The sequence below is a fragment of the Lepisma saccharinum genome, chromosome 26, assembly GCF_977018435.1.
Source record: "Lepisma saccharinum chromosome 26, izLepSacc3.1, whole genome shotgun sequence".
NCBI lineage: Eukaryota > Metazoa > Arthropoda > Insecta > Zygentoma > Lepismatidae > Lepisma > Lepisma saccharinum.
Window position 1 is genome coordinate 40,871,806 of NC_139254.1, and position 19,315 is coordinate 40,891,120.

Here is a 19,315-nt window from a genome sequence, read left to right on the forward strand (position 1 = left end):
ACATGGACCCCTCAGGCCCTTTGATGAAAATTTACAGTGAAAAAAACCCAGTAGGTTAACAACACTGTCAAAAAATCTACGGTAGTGTTGCCAGATGTAAACAGAGGGCAATAAACCCCCCCCTCATAAAAAGCTACAGTAAAAACCCACAGTGTTGCCAACTCTGCCCCTCAAAATATACATCATAAAAGGCTACGACGAGCCTCAAATAATAATTCGAGCCTCAGTGAAAAGAACCCAGTAGGTTAACAACACTGTCAAACTACGGTAGTGTTGCCAGATGTAAACAGAAAACAATAGACCCCCCTCATAAAAGGCTACAGTGCCCCCACAGTATTGCCAACTCTGCCCTCAAAATATACATCATAAAAGGCTACGACGAGCCCCACATGATGATTCGAGCCCCAAATGAGGGCTTAGAACCGGGGCACTAGGTCTACTTTTAGCCTAATAAGGTAAACAAAAAAACTACTCTTTATGGTCGCCTTGGTAAAAAAAATAGAAACGGAGCCGTAAATGGAACATCATGACGCCGGGCCGGGAGAAAAGGTATAGGATTTGGCATGGGTAGTCACAATTAGCCGGGTTGATGTTGTGCGACGATTTCCTCACCCCTGTGAATCACGTTCCTTTCGTATGATATTACTTCAACTAAAGTTTATGACGTGTGGGAGATTAAAATATAAACACAATTACTCGCTATTACCTACTTTACAAAGATTAACACGAAATTAATCTGTAAGAAGTAATTAATTTCATTCGTGAAAATTTTGAAAATTCTGAAGGGACGATAGAAAAAAAAATCGCATAAATATGCGCCCTTGAAGAGGCTCTTATTAAAACCTGTGTTTGAGGCTAGGAATTTCAGTGTCGAAGCCACCTGAGTGTAAAGTTCATCTACAACAAATGCCGCATCCATCCCGACACTTGACCAAAAAAAACGTGTCATCAAATTCTCTCTCTCGGAGACTGAAATAGGATATGTTTCTTCCGCTAACTCGAATCTGGAGTAGAAACTGAGCACCGAAGTGGCCTCGACGATGATATCTGCGAGGGAAGTGCAATTCAGCATAAAACAGGAACTCGAGGAGTCTAGCTAAAGACATCTTTCAACTCTGCTGGAGGTGTGATCTAAGTCGGGGGAAAAAGAGGGAGGGGTGGAAAGGTATATGGCGGCCGTTCTGGATGGGCGGAGCTCCCGTGAGTGATGACCAATAACAGGAACGTGTTCTTCCTCTGCGAGGAACACGACGATAGAAACTTAGGACTGGTAACGAGCGAGGTGGTGCCAAGGAGCAAATAGGAAGAAGAAGAGAGTACCTTTCATGAACTTTTGTTTCTTGATGTACCTGGACTTCCGCCAGATATAGAGCGGAGAGAAATAAAAAAGGGGAGAAGTTTGCTCGGCGCTCCAAGCAGCTACGGACTCGGTTGCATAACTGCTAGGGGAGTGCGTGGAAAGAGCAGCTTGATTATTTGTCGTTGTAAAACATATTTTGAATGAAAGGGACAATTGGTTGAGAGTGGGGCTGGGGGTCGTCGGTTCGAGACACATCTATGTTTTGTGTTTTCACCGTAACTCCTTTAACTCTTTTTACTTTATCAGGAATAGTTTGAACAGTAACTTTAATGGATTAAGAGTTTGACATGCATCATTAAATGTATCTAGATGGACGGGGGGAATTTCAAGTGGCAAAATTTCGTTTGGAGTACCTGCTTCGTCATAAGAAGGGTCTTGAAAAGTAAAAACTGACTCAAGATTTCGACATGTAACGGGTTGGTTGGGACCACTGTGCCAAGAATCGCTATCCGATTGGGATATATTTAAAAATTGTACACTTGAAGACATATTTACTCGTTCCATTTCCCTTGCGCAATTATTTTCCAAAACGTTTAACTTTTATCGCTATTTAGTGATTTAGTGATTTGCGATGCGATTAAGTAACCACACGAAATCTGTTGAATAACGCTAAAGAGTGTTTATTTAAACATTAATGAATGCCGTAACTTGAAGCGAAATTGTGATATTTATCTTTTAAAATTGAAACAATATATATAAAAATACACATGAAATTTAAGATATTTAAAATTCAAAGCTAGAAAATGCAAAAGGAGGAATATTAAGCTATCCTTTAATAAATAGCTGAGAGAGACAATATATATGGATAATAACAAAAGATAATCTCGTTAATATGTGAAATACTCCACGCCTTAAATACCGCTTACGTTTCGTTCTACTTTTCATTACAAGTTGGCTTACGCCTAACAATGGTGTTTTAACAAACTAAAAGTCATGCAGACTAAGTCATTCTTATGTCATTGCGCTACAATGACAGTGTCATTCCTCTTGCTACGGGTACCTCTGTGTACACAATTAATTCGTAGGGGAAGAGATAATTAACCTTAAAACTAATGGAAGGGAGCGTCACACTTACTACCTTTAGTAGAGGACATCATTGCTCCTCTATTCCTTAAAACATATATATAAACACTTGCGCATTATTTTATATTTCACTACCGGTATTTCTGCGCGTACAACTAAAAACACCTATTACTATTCCTTAGCTAGAACATTGAATCAACGAGCGGCGTATACTCTAAACGAATGGTAGCGTCACTCTGACTACTTACGCCAGCGTACAGTAGCGGACATATAATTGCTACTCTATTCCTAGAAATATAATTAGAGTTTCGTTTTCTCACATATTAACTTTACTTTAGTAAAAAAAATCCTTAAATAAGGTAAAATATAAATGCACTGCGACTGACTCATGTATTGTCTCAAATATCTCCTTATCAATTCGCACTTCAATTATTTGTATCAAGGCTCCCATCTTTGGGGCGAGGAGATTTCTGTCATTTTAATCACGAGTGAGTCGACCACTGATCCTTGTGCATTTCAAAACTATACGTGATAAAATTAAATATCCTCCTTGCGATAATCTTTAACAGTTTAAACTTAAAACACATAAACACAAACGGCGTTACTTTTCGGATCATTAACAAGTTACGGTCTGTTTATAAATAAAAATAAAATTGAAACTTTAAAGGACTTTAATTAATTAAAAACACAATTGACTTCAACAATACTCTCTGCTGTGACCCACTAAGTACACACACCATGGTGTGATTGAGTCGTATCGTTTATAGCCGAACTATCATAAGTCACGCACCAAATTCATGTAAATAAAATACCAAATTGTATTTCAAGGGACTACTGCAAGGACAAGGGTCATCAAAATCAAATGCCACTTTCAAAATTTAGATAAAATCCTGTGAATTGATGAAAATTTCCAAGGTGGTAGTTCTGTCATAGCCATCAGGGCCTGACCAAAATTACCGGGTTCGAGCGAACCACGGAGTTACTAGGAGCGAAATTACAAGGGCTCGTCGGTAGACGTGCCTGGGCTGGCCAAATTCTGGGCGGAATATGACACTCGAATGTCCGACATCGAACCTTCCGGCTCGCGGAATGATGGACGTACCTTATGCCCCATCGCACCGACGCGGAAAACCGCGACGAAGCAAGGGCACAGCGCTGTTGCCTCATTGCCCGTGGCTACCAAAATAAACATTCTATTTTCGTTTCCTCCGCATTGTAATGTACTTTAATGCGGCGAGTGATTAGCCTATTGGGTGGGTGTGGTGGGAAAGGACTCTGAATTAAAGCTGAGTGTCAACATTAACCATCATTAACATTAAAGCTGCTTGCCCCAAAAATAAAGACTCGCGGAGAAAAAAAAAAACAATTCTGACATGTCACTATTTAACAAATTTCAATTTTCATTTTTTTCGAATGATATAAATGAAAAATCCGCAACTCCAACACGTAGCGAAGCCTATCCTTTCAATTTTCATTTATTTCAAATTATATAAACGAAAAAAAATTCCGCACCTCCACTACGACGCCTATCCTTTCAATTTTCATGTCTGTTTAAGAAAACAAGCCATGACGCTTTTCATTTCCAAAAGAAAATGAAAAGGCCCGCATCAATCCACCACGTAGCGTTCCAACATGAACGCGGGGATCTTAAATAGGGATCTAACTTGCCCCTCCCGATTAATACTTGTTGATGGTAGAGACAGCCCTGAACGGGCAGGTACAAATATATAACTTATCATTAAAATAGACTCATGATTCGGTTTATACTGAAGTGAGCAATGCGAATGGCAGAATGGGTGTAGACTAGCTTACCCTGTTCGGTTTAGAAATAAGACCAGTAGCTCCTGCTTCTCCGATGATTCCAGATTAAAAGACCTCGTGTCGCTCTCATGCGCACCTATTTAAACCCTCGCTTGGCCACTCGTCACCTCTTGCCAAAGGCCAGTGTTCTTAACATTTCCTGTGAAAGGCTTACCCTACACATTTCTGAGCAGGAGCTGACAAGGTCTGCCAGGGTCAATATTTCTTAATCGAACGGGTATGCTACGGTATAATTGAAGAACCAAGTACATAACCTTAATATACAGTGTTTTACATATATTTATAAATAAGCTCTACTTCTTTGTACACATTTTTCACACCGTCCTGGATGTATTAATATACCCCAGCGGCAGACCACCGATCCAGCCTGCTGATGATACTGAAGCAATTCCTTCTGAATTGCCTCCATTGTCTCGTATAATTGGCCTCACATCCGATTCTTCACAAATGCACATAAATGTAACCTGATGGTGCTAGACCAGGGCTGTAGAAGGGCTGAGTAAGGCCGATTACTGTCGTTCTGAAGGACGATGTTTTTCCACGATGTTATCGTGCAATGACCAATGCATACAGTGTCTGAACACAACATTAGCATTAATGGTTTGCCCAGTTCAAAGAAATCTCTCCACGTCGTTTCGCGTTGTATTCAGTTGATTGTGTACGACCGCTAAGAGGCTGATCTGATACACTGTTTTTCTCTCGATGAATATATGTGGAGTATATTAAAATTGTATAAAATTGAAACAATATGTCAGAACTCTAGTGCTTTAATTCCATTAATAGCGAATACATTTTAACCGTACCGTGAAATATATATAGTTTTATCAATATGCCATCTTCTTAGATTTATTCTCCTGCAAAATATAATTACAAATATTTTATTATTAAAAAAATTTGAAATCATGTATTTTCATTTTCTCAGAACAAAGTGGAAAAAACAAATTTTTCCTATGATTCGTGTTGAATATATAGGAACTTTTACTAGTTACGTTATTGGATTAATGGTGTAAATTACTCTTTCCAATTTGAAGATTTACAATAAATATTCATTGGAATTTAACTTCAATAAAGGAAGTTTTCAACACCAAATTCATGTATGCCACGTGATGTCTCACATTGTGGAACCCATAATCCAATGATACCATAATCATAAAGTGATTGAAAATGCTTTCAGCTTATAATCACAATCAAAGGATATATCAAGTCCCAATTAGTATCTTTAAAGTGACAGAGTGAAAACATTATTAAGATAATTAGTAGTTATAGAGGGGGCACGAGCGGCCACCCTACCCTAAAATCTAACAATTTCATTGTGAGCTCACTTAGTGTAATTTAACTCAAAATCATGATTTTAGCTGATTTTCCAAGTGTAAAAAACTGAACATTTGTTTTACGCAAGAGCTTAAATTTCAATTTTATTTTATAAAAATTCTAAGATTTAGATGATTTCCCCTATGACACCCAATTTTTTAAAATTTCACTTTTTTTTCAAATAACTAAAACGAAATCTATTACTTTTTAACTGTAAAAAATAATTGACTCTCAGGAGTCAATTTCAAAAATTTTTGCAAAATACCCCAGTATACATTCGGTCCATTTATATCTGAACCGAAGATACCGTACTTGCATATTCTCATATTCTCCAAGTGTTATGACATTGTTATTCACACTGTTTGTGCTTGTAACTAATCAGTACCATCATGGCGGTACAGGAAATATACAAGTTTAATGTATTCTAGTTTTGGGGGGGGCCACAAACTTAGCTACGTCAACTTAAGAGCGCTCTATTATGGTCTTCAGCTAAATCCCGTTACTGCCGGATGATATATAAAATCTTTGATTAATGAAACTTTTATCAACAAGTATATTTTTTTGAAACTAGATGGGAGCATCTAGTGATACTTACTGTTTTATGTTCTCTAAGTACATTTATTTGCACCTAGATGGCTTACGGGAGCGTTTGAATATTATGGCATTAACCTGTTAAGGTCATAGGTTTCGTAGTGTTTTTTTCTATTTTTTTTTAAAAAAAACTTTTTCTTAACTAGTAACATTGGGGGCCTACAAACTTAGCTACGCCAAACTTAAGAGTATTTTTTTGCAACTAGATGGCGAGCACTTACACACACATACTTCTATTTGTTAGTAACCCCTCTTTTTTTCCCTCTTCTGGAAAAGTGTAATATGAAAAGTGTATGTACAAACATTGAGGCGTTTCTAAATGTTACTAGCTCGGAGAAAGTTACGTATGCTAAATTATGAAAGCTATATTAGTACTCTCTATTGCAAGTAGATGGCGAGCACTTACATATACATACACACACGCACACACACATACATATGCTTCTATTCTGTTTTCATGTTTCTCCAAGTACAATTATTTTCTACTAGATGGCAATATCGTGTAAAAATAACCTTTTTCTCTTCGGAGGCTTTGTAATATGCAGGAACAGGCAATACTCTGTTAGAAATATTATTGACTTGCAAAACAGTGTTGTTCGGAAAAGCTAAAGGTACCTGAGGGAAGCATGTTTTTTGTTTGTACAGGTTGCTTAAGGTTACATGATTTATTGCAAGGCGAAGATATTGGCTAGTTAGGGAAAATTATGTTAATAAATATTGTCTTGGGGGGAATGTTAACCCCTTCCTTTCCCTTCTTATTTTTCTCCTCCTAAAAATCAGAGACATAAAAGCTGAATGGCGAGGTTATGTTGTGCGAAGATAAATCAATATTAGCGTGTAACACTGACATATGTGGCGTGCGAAGAGGGGATCGATGACAGTTCGTGACATGACACGCTAAACAGATTCAACTTGGAATAAAGATTGTTATCTGTTTCTTTGCGTGTAATAAAGAAAGAAATAAGTAATAGATTTTGTCTTACATTTTTCTTGACCCAATCTTCCCTTGCAAATCTCGAAAATTATACAACGTAGAATGGTGCGGTTTTTTATTCGCTTCGTATCAACGTACTCTTTAAAATGAGACCAAAGTCGACATAGCTTATCATAAAAAATATTTTATATTTTAAGAATTAGTTAAAAATATAATATATTAAATTGATAAAAATATCGCAAAATAAAAAAAAATGCCAATGAATGTATTTGGATATAAGAAGCAACATATTCCCCAAATAGAGAGAAGTTCAGACAGCAGCATGTAAGTGATTTCCGATCTTCATCGTAAATTGAGAGGGTAGGTCATTATTCAACTTAATAGTATATGGTACGAAGTTGATGAGAATACCGGAAAGCAACTATATGTTTTTAACAACAACCATCCATCATATGAAATCCCTGTGACAGGAAAGTATCTCTAAACCCAATTCAGCAGTTGTTCACATAGGTCGAAATTTGTACAGGATTAAACACAATAATATGCTTCCCAACACAATATATGATGTGGAAGCAGGTGATTTCCTCATTGCTGAAATAATTGGCGATTATGATAAACTAATTCCCCTTTTTATCGAAATAAGAATAAGCTATCTTCTTATGAATATATAAATACCGAAACAAAAATAAAATAATAAATAAAGAAATAAAACATAAATAAATAAAACAAAACAAAATGGACATATTTGGAAACAGAAGACGACAGGAGATTCCAGATAATTCCAGCGAGATTGATAGTTATGATGCACGTCTAACGAAATTTAAATCAGATTTATTAACATTACAAAATTCTTTGAATGTAAGCTTATATGCTGAAATTACCAATCTACAGTCTGAATTAATTAATCCCATAGTAAAAATTGATGGGGAACTCAAGTCTTTACTTCAAAAATATACTAATTTACCGTCTCTCGATAATGTTGAAAATTTGAAAGAGAATTTAGCTAAATTAAAAATTGATCTTGAGAAATTTCGTCAAATTCACACAACTACCTTGGAACATCTAAAGCAATAACTAAATAACCAAGGGAATACTATTCGTACCAAAGTACTTTCCGTAATTGAAACTATCTAGACTTAAGAGCAATATGAACTGCTTAATGCAAGTATTCTTGAATTACGGGAGCAATTTTTGTCTTTTGAAATTCCCTCACTGGAATATATTAAATCCGAACTGCAAACAGACCAATTACATGCAGCTTTAACACTAGTTCAATCCAAACTACAAACATTGGAAGATTTTATCAATAATTTACCTTCATCTTCCGAATTAAATGCCATTGCTCGCAGTGTTGCAAGCATCAAATTGCAATTAGAAACTTAGGAAGATTTTGGAAAGATACAGGGTACCATAGCTCATATTGAAGATACTTTGGCAACCATGAGAAACGAATTGACGAATGTACAGGAAACTCTGGAATTTAAGTTGCAAAGCATAACCGAATCTTTAAATGTAATTCAACGACAGATCACAAAATTAGAGACTCTCAACACTGAATCTGAAATATCTCATTTTCACCATCTCATAGACGACACAGAACAAATTACAAATACTGCAACAGTCTACCCCTGCGCAAGATGACATACAGCAACTTAAAAATGACTTAACCAGTGTGGCATCTGCTACAGAATTAGATGTAGTTAAGCAAGCTTTAACCTCACCTCAAAACACAGTATCCAATTTACCCACTTCCCAGGAGATGAGATCTGTAAAAAGAGCAGTAAATAGAATATTGAAGTCGGAGGATATAAAGAATTTTCAAGCGGAAATTGCCATAATTCAAGATACTATTGCTACTTTGCCTACCAATCAGATTGTGAATGAATTACGTGCATTGTTTGTAGAAATCAGAAGGCAGGTATTAGATCTTACAAACCAGAACACTAAATTGAAACTTGTGGAAAGTTTGCTGGAGATTACTTTCAACATTAAAGAACAAATTGCTACCCTCGAAACAAGTCAGGAATCTGCTTAATCAGGTTTCACATCAGAACTTCACGATCTCAAAGAACAATTTAAACAATTGTATGTCGATGTGAAAATCAAACCCAGCTACGATGAAGTGGTACGCACTATAAACGAATATCAAGAAACGGTATTAAGCAGATTAGACGATCCCGAATTAAGTCAATTTTTCACTGTTGAGATAGTTAGACTTGAGAGTGTACCAAATGTACGAGGGCACTGGACTTATGTTAATGCAGGATATGTTTACAAAATGTACTCTTACAGTCAGTCTCATGAATTTTTCCTTGATGGCGAAATTATTTTTTTAAAATTTGGCTATGTAAAGAAGGGAAAGCATGTGGAAGTACCAAATTTCACCATACAGGGAAAAGATGGTGTCTACAGAGCACTACAGATACCTGTTGCATATTGGGACGAATCTGGAAAGAAATATAAAATACATGAGGATCAAGAATTATCTGTTTTCCCTGTGCAAGCTAATGACAAATTATTATTTTAAGTGAAACAATTATACCCCGAGGATAATCCATTTTCTGTCATATTTTCTTATGGAATCCGATGTCAAGCCAAGATATAGTTACTGAATTACACAGACCAGCTCGTCGTAACTACAAACACTGAGTGTGGTAACGAAAGGTGTCAATGATTTGTTTCAGGCTGATCTGATTGAGATGGCTACGGGGACTTTTAAAAAATTTGATAAGATAAATCATGGTTACAAATACATGCTTACAGTTATTGATACCTTTAGCAAATATGAATGGGCTGTTCCTCTAAAGTCTAAGACTGGTACTTGTGTTACCAAGGCTTTTAAGTCAATATTTAGTGAGGGAAGGATACCAAAATATTTACAGACAGACAGAGGGAAAGAATTTTACAATTCTACATTTGCTAAGTTAATGAAACAACATAATATTAAACATTATTCTACATACAGTGATCTGAAAGCTAGAATAGTAGAACGATTCAACAGAACATTAAAAAATCGCATGTGGAGACAATTTACTCTACAAGGCAATTATAAGTGGGTGCAAATTTTACCCCAGCTAGTTCATAATTATAACAATACAGTACACAGTACTATTCACATGAAACCTGCTGAGGTAACCAAATGTGATGAGCATCGATTGATTTCTATTGTTTATTGTAAAGAGTAACATACACTACCAGAAACCCAAAGTTTAAAATAGGGGATAAGGTAATGGTAAGTAAATATAAACACTTATTCGAGAAAAAAATCATTAAAAATTGGAGTACATAGTTATTCTCAGTGGTTCAAGTTTTACCACGGAATTGAAATACATATATCATAAAAGATAATCATAACAAAATATTGAAAGGGAGATTCTATGAAGAGGAACTCAGTAAAACAAAACATCGAGATACATATCTAATCGAGAAAATATTGAATAAGAAATATAATAAATTGTATGTGAAATGGTTAGGTCTGCCAGACAGAAGTTGGATAGAAGCAAACCAGGTGATTCTTTGACACCAACATGGAATGTGGTACAGCGTTTACCAGATGTAGTGGAAACTAATAAAAAAATGGAGAGTTGTTACCTGATAACATAAGATGCCTCATAGCAGGCCCATCAGGTTATGAAAAAAACACTTTGCTGGTTGATCATTTCTTGCTTGCCCCAATTGGCTAGATTGGAAAAATAGACATTTGTATGTATTCTCAAAGAGTTTAGAACAACCGAAATACCAACAACTCATGAAGCTGTACGAGGGACTGGGCATAGCTACATTTGCATAAACAATAAAACCTCTCGACCAATGTTTGAAAAATTCTGTTGTGTTGTTTGACGATGTTATTCTGTAAAATCAGAATGAATTTTTTTTTTTTTTTTACACAGGGTCGTCACAAAGAAAATAATGCCTTTATTTAGCTCAAACTTAATCCAAAATTCCCAAACAATTACTACGAGATAATACAAATTTAATCTGTTTGTTTCGTCAAGATCATACTAATTTGAAACATGTATAACATGTATACATGTGGGAGGAGAATTAAATTACAACCAATTTTCAAAATTTTGTTCATCTTGTTGGAACAGCGACGATTTTGGATTTGTTACTATCGACATGACTCGTAAACTTAACAATGGTAAATTCAGAAATAAAACAACGACTTTTTAAACGTTGAAACAATAGAAAATAATCAATAATCAAAAAATAAATATGACAAAACACAAAATATAAGATAATTCGAAATTACGAGAGTACTTGTCCAAACGTTTCAAAGGTTGGAAATCAGAGAATCGAGGTTTTTTCGAACAACACAAGCGTCAAGACCAACCAATTATCGATGCGATCAGTGGTCTTGGTAAAGAGATTAAGGGTGTGACAGAACAAAATAAAAACCTCATCAATGAATTGGTACCTCTCTCGGCTAAAAATTATGCAGATTTCCCTCTTACGCCATTATCCAACATCCACGCTCCTCTGGTACTTAAGGAACCACCTGCTAAAGCAGCTATAGAAGAATCAGAGAAATTCGAGTTGGGTCCCTTGGCAAGGGATTATTTGAGTACTGGAAAATTCGAAAAAGATTAAGGATTTATTTGGATTGTATCCAATTATGGAGTGTAATGAAGGCGTAGTAGGAAAAATTGGCAAATCTAAAGTTACATTCGAAGGGGACAACATAAAAATTAATTTGGGTGGGAGAAACAGCTGGTCCAGATATCCTGGTACTGTTGGGCTATGTGAGCTCATCACTAAGAAACAACCAAAAAATTTTACAGAAGATGATTATCAAAGTTACTCTGAAATTTTAACACTCTCTGATGCTCTGTACCAAAATAAAGATGCCAGTCAAAAGCGAGTGAAATCGAGCAGTGGAAATAAATACAAAAATCTGATCAAATCCATCTGGAACCAACTCAAAACCGGTACTGGTATCAAGCAATACAATATTATACCTAAAGAATTTGTGTGTGTGTAAACGATGTTAGAAAACTCATACATAGATTGCTGGTTATAGCAGGGGAAGAAAATGCTGGGAACAACAACTTCCATATGAGAAAATTGGTATTGTAAACATGATTAGTGACAAACTAGCTTATTTTGTAAACGATCCTAAAGGTATAGGATACTTATTAAATTTATCAATACTTTAACTCCTAAATTTTGAATATATTAGAGTATCGAGGTTTGGTGAATGATATTATTAATAAACTTCCATTCGAATTACACGTACCTGGTCACCAATACTGTGGTCCGGGGACAAAACTTGAAAAAAGGTTAGAAATAGGAGACAGGGTATTAATCCTCTCAATGCAGCTTGTAAAGAACATGGCATTGCATACAACACACACAAAGATCTGGATGATCGTCATGTGGCTGATCAAAAATTAGAAGACACTGCATTTGGAAGATTAACCAGCAAAGATGCATCATTAGGTGAACGAATAACAGCACTGGGTACAACTATTGCTATGAATACAAAACAAAAATTATAGTGGGGTTTGTAATATAAATAAATATATAAGTTAAATACCCTGAATAATAATAATAATAAATAATAACAACAACATGATACCAAAAAGAGTTGTGTACCAAATAACATATCACAATCTTAAAAATTTAAAAATAAATTCAATTTTAACTAAAAATCAACAAGAATAGAACAGACAATGTATAGCTAAAGGTAATGGAATGAAATTATTACCCAGTACGATACAATTGAAAAGATTGCAAAATACAAGAAAGAAAACACATAGTGGTGGATTCATATTCACCATTCAAGCCATCTTGGCAGCTTTGGGGCAGTTGGGAGCCAAGCTAGGGGCAGTGCTGCTCTAGCCAAAACTGTAATTGATTCAAAAAAGAATAAGGCAGAACAAGAAGAGCAGAAGCGTCGTAATCTTGCCATGGAGAAAAAATTAGGCAGCGGTGTGAAGTTCCGAGCACTCAGAAAATTAAAAAAAAAGAAGAAGCACATACGAACCAAGACATTGAATCTTTAGTTAAAATATTTAAAATTAAACACTTCAGGAGGGTTTTCATGTCTGATTCTCCCCCTAAAGGTAGTTCCCACTCTCGAGAATGTGGTGTAGTCAATTTGGATAATTCTGAAAACATCGGTACTCACTGGTACTAAACAAAATGACAATTCTTCGATTCGATTCGATTCTTTCGGAGTGGTACCCCCTGCAGAATTAATTCGTTACTTAAAACATGTTTAAATTTATTACAACGACGATCGTATTCAAGATTTCGATCACATTATATGTTGCCATGTTTGCATTACGATGCTCAGAATTTTAAATAAAATACCAAACATCAAATTAAAAGATTTTCAAAAAGCTGTATTATATATTAAATATGGGAATTTTTCATCTCTCCAGCGAGACTTCGGTTTTGAAACTACATCTTCACGATGATATTATCTATCCAAAATCCATAGCTCTAAGAGCATTCTACAGTATGTATCTGATACCAAATGTAACTACCTACAACAATAATATATTAGTATGCAATGGAAAAATAATTATTCCTCCTGGACAGTATAACTAATCTACTTTACAATCTGAACTTCCAAACACTGTATTACTATCTTAAAATTCTGTAACACACAGAGTAGAGATTGAGTCTACTAATAAAACAGTGGACCTATCTACTACAGGGGAACTTCTAGGATTCGAGAACAATAGCAAATTAGAACCAGGTGTTAGGCATGTAGGTAAATTTATACCAAAATTCTTTTCTATTGAGACATTGAATATTCACTGTAACATTTCCAAAGGTATGATTATCAAAGCAGAAGAAAATTCGATTGGCAGTCACAAGGAGACAGGTATTATTGCTACATTTAAACCGAATTCGGAATTTATGGAACCTATCTTTTATTCCCCAATCCCACCAGTCTATTTCCCTGTTTCTATTGATAACGTTAATTACATAGAAATAACAATTACAAATGAGAAAAATGAAATAATCGATTTTGCCGGTGCTAATAGCACTACGATAAGAGAAATTATTATTTAAAAAATATTAATAAATACCAAGTTATTGTATATATTGAAAGTTATGAATTACAGTCCTTCCCTCCAAACAGGATAACATTTTCAAATTTGAATCAGCCCAATAAAGGGATACAGTATGACATCACGGTGGGGGACGGATTCATTCGTCCACATAGATCTGATCTGTATATAAAATTTGATATTGTAAAACAAAGTAATGGTGAATAATATCCAACTACTGTTAAAGTAAAACTTATATATAATTTTGTTCCATTCTTATTTTCTCAAATTTAAGTCAGAAAGCATGGTACAGTAATTGACAGGATTGATTTCACTTGAATTACATCCACTACAGTGGGGACATTGAAACTGTCCAAATCAGAGAGTTCATATTATAAAATAGGTGGGTTCGAAGCTGGAACAGAAATTCAAGCAAAAAGTCACACAGTAATGTTCCCCATGGGATTGCTATTTGGATTTTTCTCTGATTATAAATAAATTATGTGGAAAGGATAGTAGTATAAAATACAATATTATAAACTCAACTTATAAGTGTAGAAAAGAAGAGGTTATTTGATTGAACAATACAATTTGCCTACACTTAAAACAATGCCAAGAGGGGCTTATACCCCAATTCTTCAAGTGTGATATGCTCTTAATTTTAAGAATTTTGAATCCTAGTGTAGAAAAGAAGAAGCCTCAACAGATAGATTTGCCTACACTTAAAACTATGCCAAGTTCCCATATGATCTTATTGTTTACAGTGTGTTTTTCTGTCAAAATCCCAGGAATCTTGAATTTTAGTATAGACCCCCCCTTCAGATTGATTCTAGAGGGGGCCGACTCAAACCCAGAAGCTTCTTGATTACTAAACCAAAAATAATTATATTCTCATGCTCTTCAACTTAGAGATCAATACATTAAGGCAAGGGCAGGCGTGCAAATTGCTTGCATGTTCTGATAAAATGTGAAGCCTCCCCTGATTGCAAAGTGTTAATATTGTTGCCTTGTAATCAAGAAGCTTCTGGGTTTGAGTCCTGATAAAATGTGTAAGATTGAAATACATGTGGCAAAATAATATCTCCACACGTGAGATTTTGAGAATAATTACTGCTAGTTGATATGCAACTGATAGTTCCCAGATCTGAAACCTGGTAAAGTGTGTTGTACAACAGCATAAAAGAGCAAAATTATTTTATATTGGGGATCACCAGAGCCTAGTTACTGCTGTTGTCTGGGTATAAAAGCACCAGCTCAGCCACTAACTGCTGTTATAATTGTTTTGGCATAGTTCTGTTTTTTTTGGACCAATAAATTTTATATAAACAAACAACAAAAATGCCAAATCAAAAATATTGCAATCAATGTAATAAAAATATATCTAGTTCTAATTGGTCTAGACAGCGGTATATTTGTGACCCTAAGAAATGCAGAAAGGCCACAAAAATGTGTCCAAGATGCCATAAAATATTAAGCAAGGCTTATTACAAATGGCATAAGTGTAATTCTTATGAACAGTCATCAACATTGCCCCCACAATCATCTACATCTGGTCTGAAAAGGAAGCATGAAGCAACTGTTAATACTGGACCGGCAAAGCAGCCACGCTATGCACCACCTATCCATAGCAGTTTTAATGGCCAATTAAGGGATCACCGGTTTGTATCAGAGCCAAAATGTGACATTAAGAATTTTTTGAACAGTATAAATCCTGATGTGCAGGCAATTCTAAATGCACAAAATGGCTCTTATAAGCTGTCCCTCAAATTGTTTACACAATATAAGAAGCCAAATGGCACAAAATTTACACAGCCCCACATAACAGAAACTGTACCGGTATATTCAAATACAAATTCAGACAAAATAATAAGCAGTTTGATAGATCAATTGAATATTAAACACTCTGAATTTGCAGCAAAAGAGTCTGGATGGAGCCTATGCGGATCTCCACACAAGTTATATATTAATATTTCTGAATTCAGCCCATTACAAGGATCTACATATCTGCCATTATTTGCCAATATTAAAAACAAAAGAGCCGTGGTTAATATAGAAAATAATGATGAGAAATGCTTTCTGTGGTGTATTTTAGCTGCTTTGTTTCCAGTTTCAAGGAATACTGAGAGAATAACTTATTATAAACAATATGAACACAATTTTGATGAAGCAATGGAGGGTTTAGAATATCCAATGTCTGTTCAGAATATTGATAAATTTGAAAAAAAGGCCAGGAATATCAATGGTAAACAATTATCTATTAATGTATTTACTTGTTCTACTGGCCGTGGCAATTGCTTGATAGATCCTCTCAGAATCAGTACACTTGATGATGATTCTGCTGTTCCGATTGATCTGCTCTTAATTGAAGAGGATGGCACATATCATTACACTCTGATACACAATCTTGAAGCTTTAGTCAGAAAACAACAAGGCAAATCCAAAACAATATTCAAGTTGTGCAGAAGATGTTTGACTGTATTTGATGGTCAAAAAATAATAAATGGGGTTCGGGAAGTGAATGCAGAAATTGCTAAAAACAAGTTAATTGAGCATCTGAAATACTGTGGCAACCATAAACCTGTTCATATGGTGATGCCTAATCCAAGTGAAAATGCCAAATTCAAAAAATTTGAAGCCCTGTTGGAACACCCAGCATATATAGTCTGTGATTTTGATTCAAATCTCAAACCCCTTGCATTCTGTAGCCCAGATCCTGATGAACCTTCAATTACATCATACCAGTTACATGAACCTTCTAGTTTTTGTTATATAATTATACAGAATGGTGTTGCTAGTGAACCACACTTATACATGGAAGCAGATGCCATCAAAAAAAATTGCACATAAAATAGAAAATGAGTGCCGTAACATAGCATCTAATGTCTTATTAAAATCAAAACCCATGTTGCCTTTAACAGAGGAACAGATTGAAGATTTCAACAATGCAGAAAAATGCCCGGTATGTGATTCTGAATTTTCAGATACAAATATCAAGGTTCATCACCATTCTCATACAGATGGTAAATTCTTAATGCCCCTGTGTAATAGCTGTAATATTAAGATCCAGAGACCAAAATTTGTTCCCATATTTTGCCATGGAGCATCCAATTATGATTTCCATCATTTGATCAGGTATGAGGGGTCTGACAAGCAGAATTTAAATATTTTAGCTGAAAATAATGAGAAATATATTGCCATTAGCAAAATAATTAAAGTTAATGGTGTTCCTATTCACTTAAGATTTCTTGATTCATACAGAATTCTGTCTGCTAGCCTGGCTACACTGGCCACTCAATTATCTGATGATCAATTCAAAATCACATGTGCTTTGTTTCCAAATCAGGACCTGAAATTAATTAGGCGGAAGGGTGTATATCCAAATGATTATGTTACAGATTTTTCTAAATTTGATGAGTGTTCTCTGCCACCACAACAAGAGTTTTACAGCAAAATCAGAGGATCTAATCACTGATGAAGATTATCACCATGCCCAATTGATGTGGAACAATTTAAAATGCCAGACATTTGGTGATTATCACAATGCATATTTAAAACTTGATGTGACCCTCTTAGCTGATATACTGCATGCATTCAGAAAATCTTCCATGCAAAATTATAAGCTGGATCCAATGTATTTTTACAGTGCTCCGGGACTAGCATGGTCTGCAATGTTTTTAAACACTAAAATGCAATTGGATCTGATCCAGGATCAAGATATGTATCTGTTTATGGAACAATGTATAAGAGGAGGCATGGTGCAATGTTCTCAGAGATATGCCAGAGCAAATAACAAATATATTCCTGATTATGATCCAGCACTGCCATCAAATTATATACTGTATGTAGATGCCAACAGCCTCTATGGTTATGCCATGATGAAAAAACTGCCATATGCAGGGCTTGAGTGGGTCGAAGATTTCAATATTGAAGATCTTAAGGATTTTGATGACAGTAACTATGGCCTGTTCTTAGATTTTGATCTGACAATTCCTGATGATTTACACAACACATTTTCTGATCTGCCCCCCATTCCTGAGGTTAAGTGTTCACCTGGCTCTAAACAGAAGAAATTGATGATCACTCTGGAGCCAAAACAGGATTATGTCATATATTACAAAAACCTCCAGTTCCTGATGAATCATGGTGTTCAAGTGACCAAAGTTGGAAAGGTTTTGAGGTTCAGGCACTCAAGATGGTTGAAGCCATATATTGATACAAACACAGAGCTTCGAACATCTGCAATGAGCCAATTTGATAAAACTTTGTTTAAATTGATGGTCAATTCAGTGTATGGCAAAACAATTGAAAATGTCAGAAAACATATAAAATAATTACTGACCCCAGCCGAGCAAAAAATTGATTGCAAAGCCCAACTTCAATTACAGAAGAATTTATGATGAGAATATGGCACTTTTCAACATGAAAAAAACAAAGATTAAGTTTGATAAGCCTATTTATGTAGGGGCTGTGATATTGAAATTGGCCAAATTACACATGTTAAATTTGTATTATGATGTGTTGAAGCCTTTTTATAAGGATCGTGTAAAACTGATGTACATGGACACAGATAGTTTTGTTCTTGATATTCAAACAGAAGATGTTTATCAAGATATGGCACAGCCTGAATTGTTTAAATATTTTGATACCAGTGAACATACAGAGATTCAACACCACAACAAAAAGGTGCCTGGCAAATTAAAAGATGAGACACTTGGTGATGTTATTGTGGCATTTGCTGGGTTAAGGGCCAAGATGTACAGTTTTGAAACATGTAGTGGTGTTGTTGCCAAAAAGGCCAAGGGCATTGGCAGAGTGACTATGGACAAAGGACTTGAATTTGAAGATTACAAAAATTGCCTCAAATCATGTAGCACAATCAGAACATCAGAATCCAGAATTCAGAGTGTGGATCACTTGTTGACTACAAATATTGTAAGAAAAGTGGCTCTGGACCCACATGATGACAAGAGATGCATTTTGTCATGTGGCATACATACTCTACCATGGGGTCATTGTGATTTGAAAAGTGGTAATCAATGCCCAATTACAGAGCATGATTTGAAATAAATAAACATGCCTATGAACTTATTTGGGTTCAAAAAACAGGCTATTATGGACCTGCCAACAGCACAACCCTCTTCTGATATAATATCTAAACTAAGTGCTTTGTTAATTATTCATCTGAACAGCATACTTACAGATGTTGATGATGAAACAGGTAAAACGTTGTACATATTTAACAATAATTTAAATCATTACGAATTACCTGTA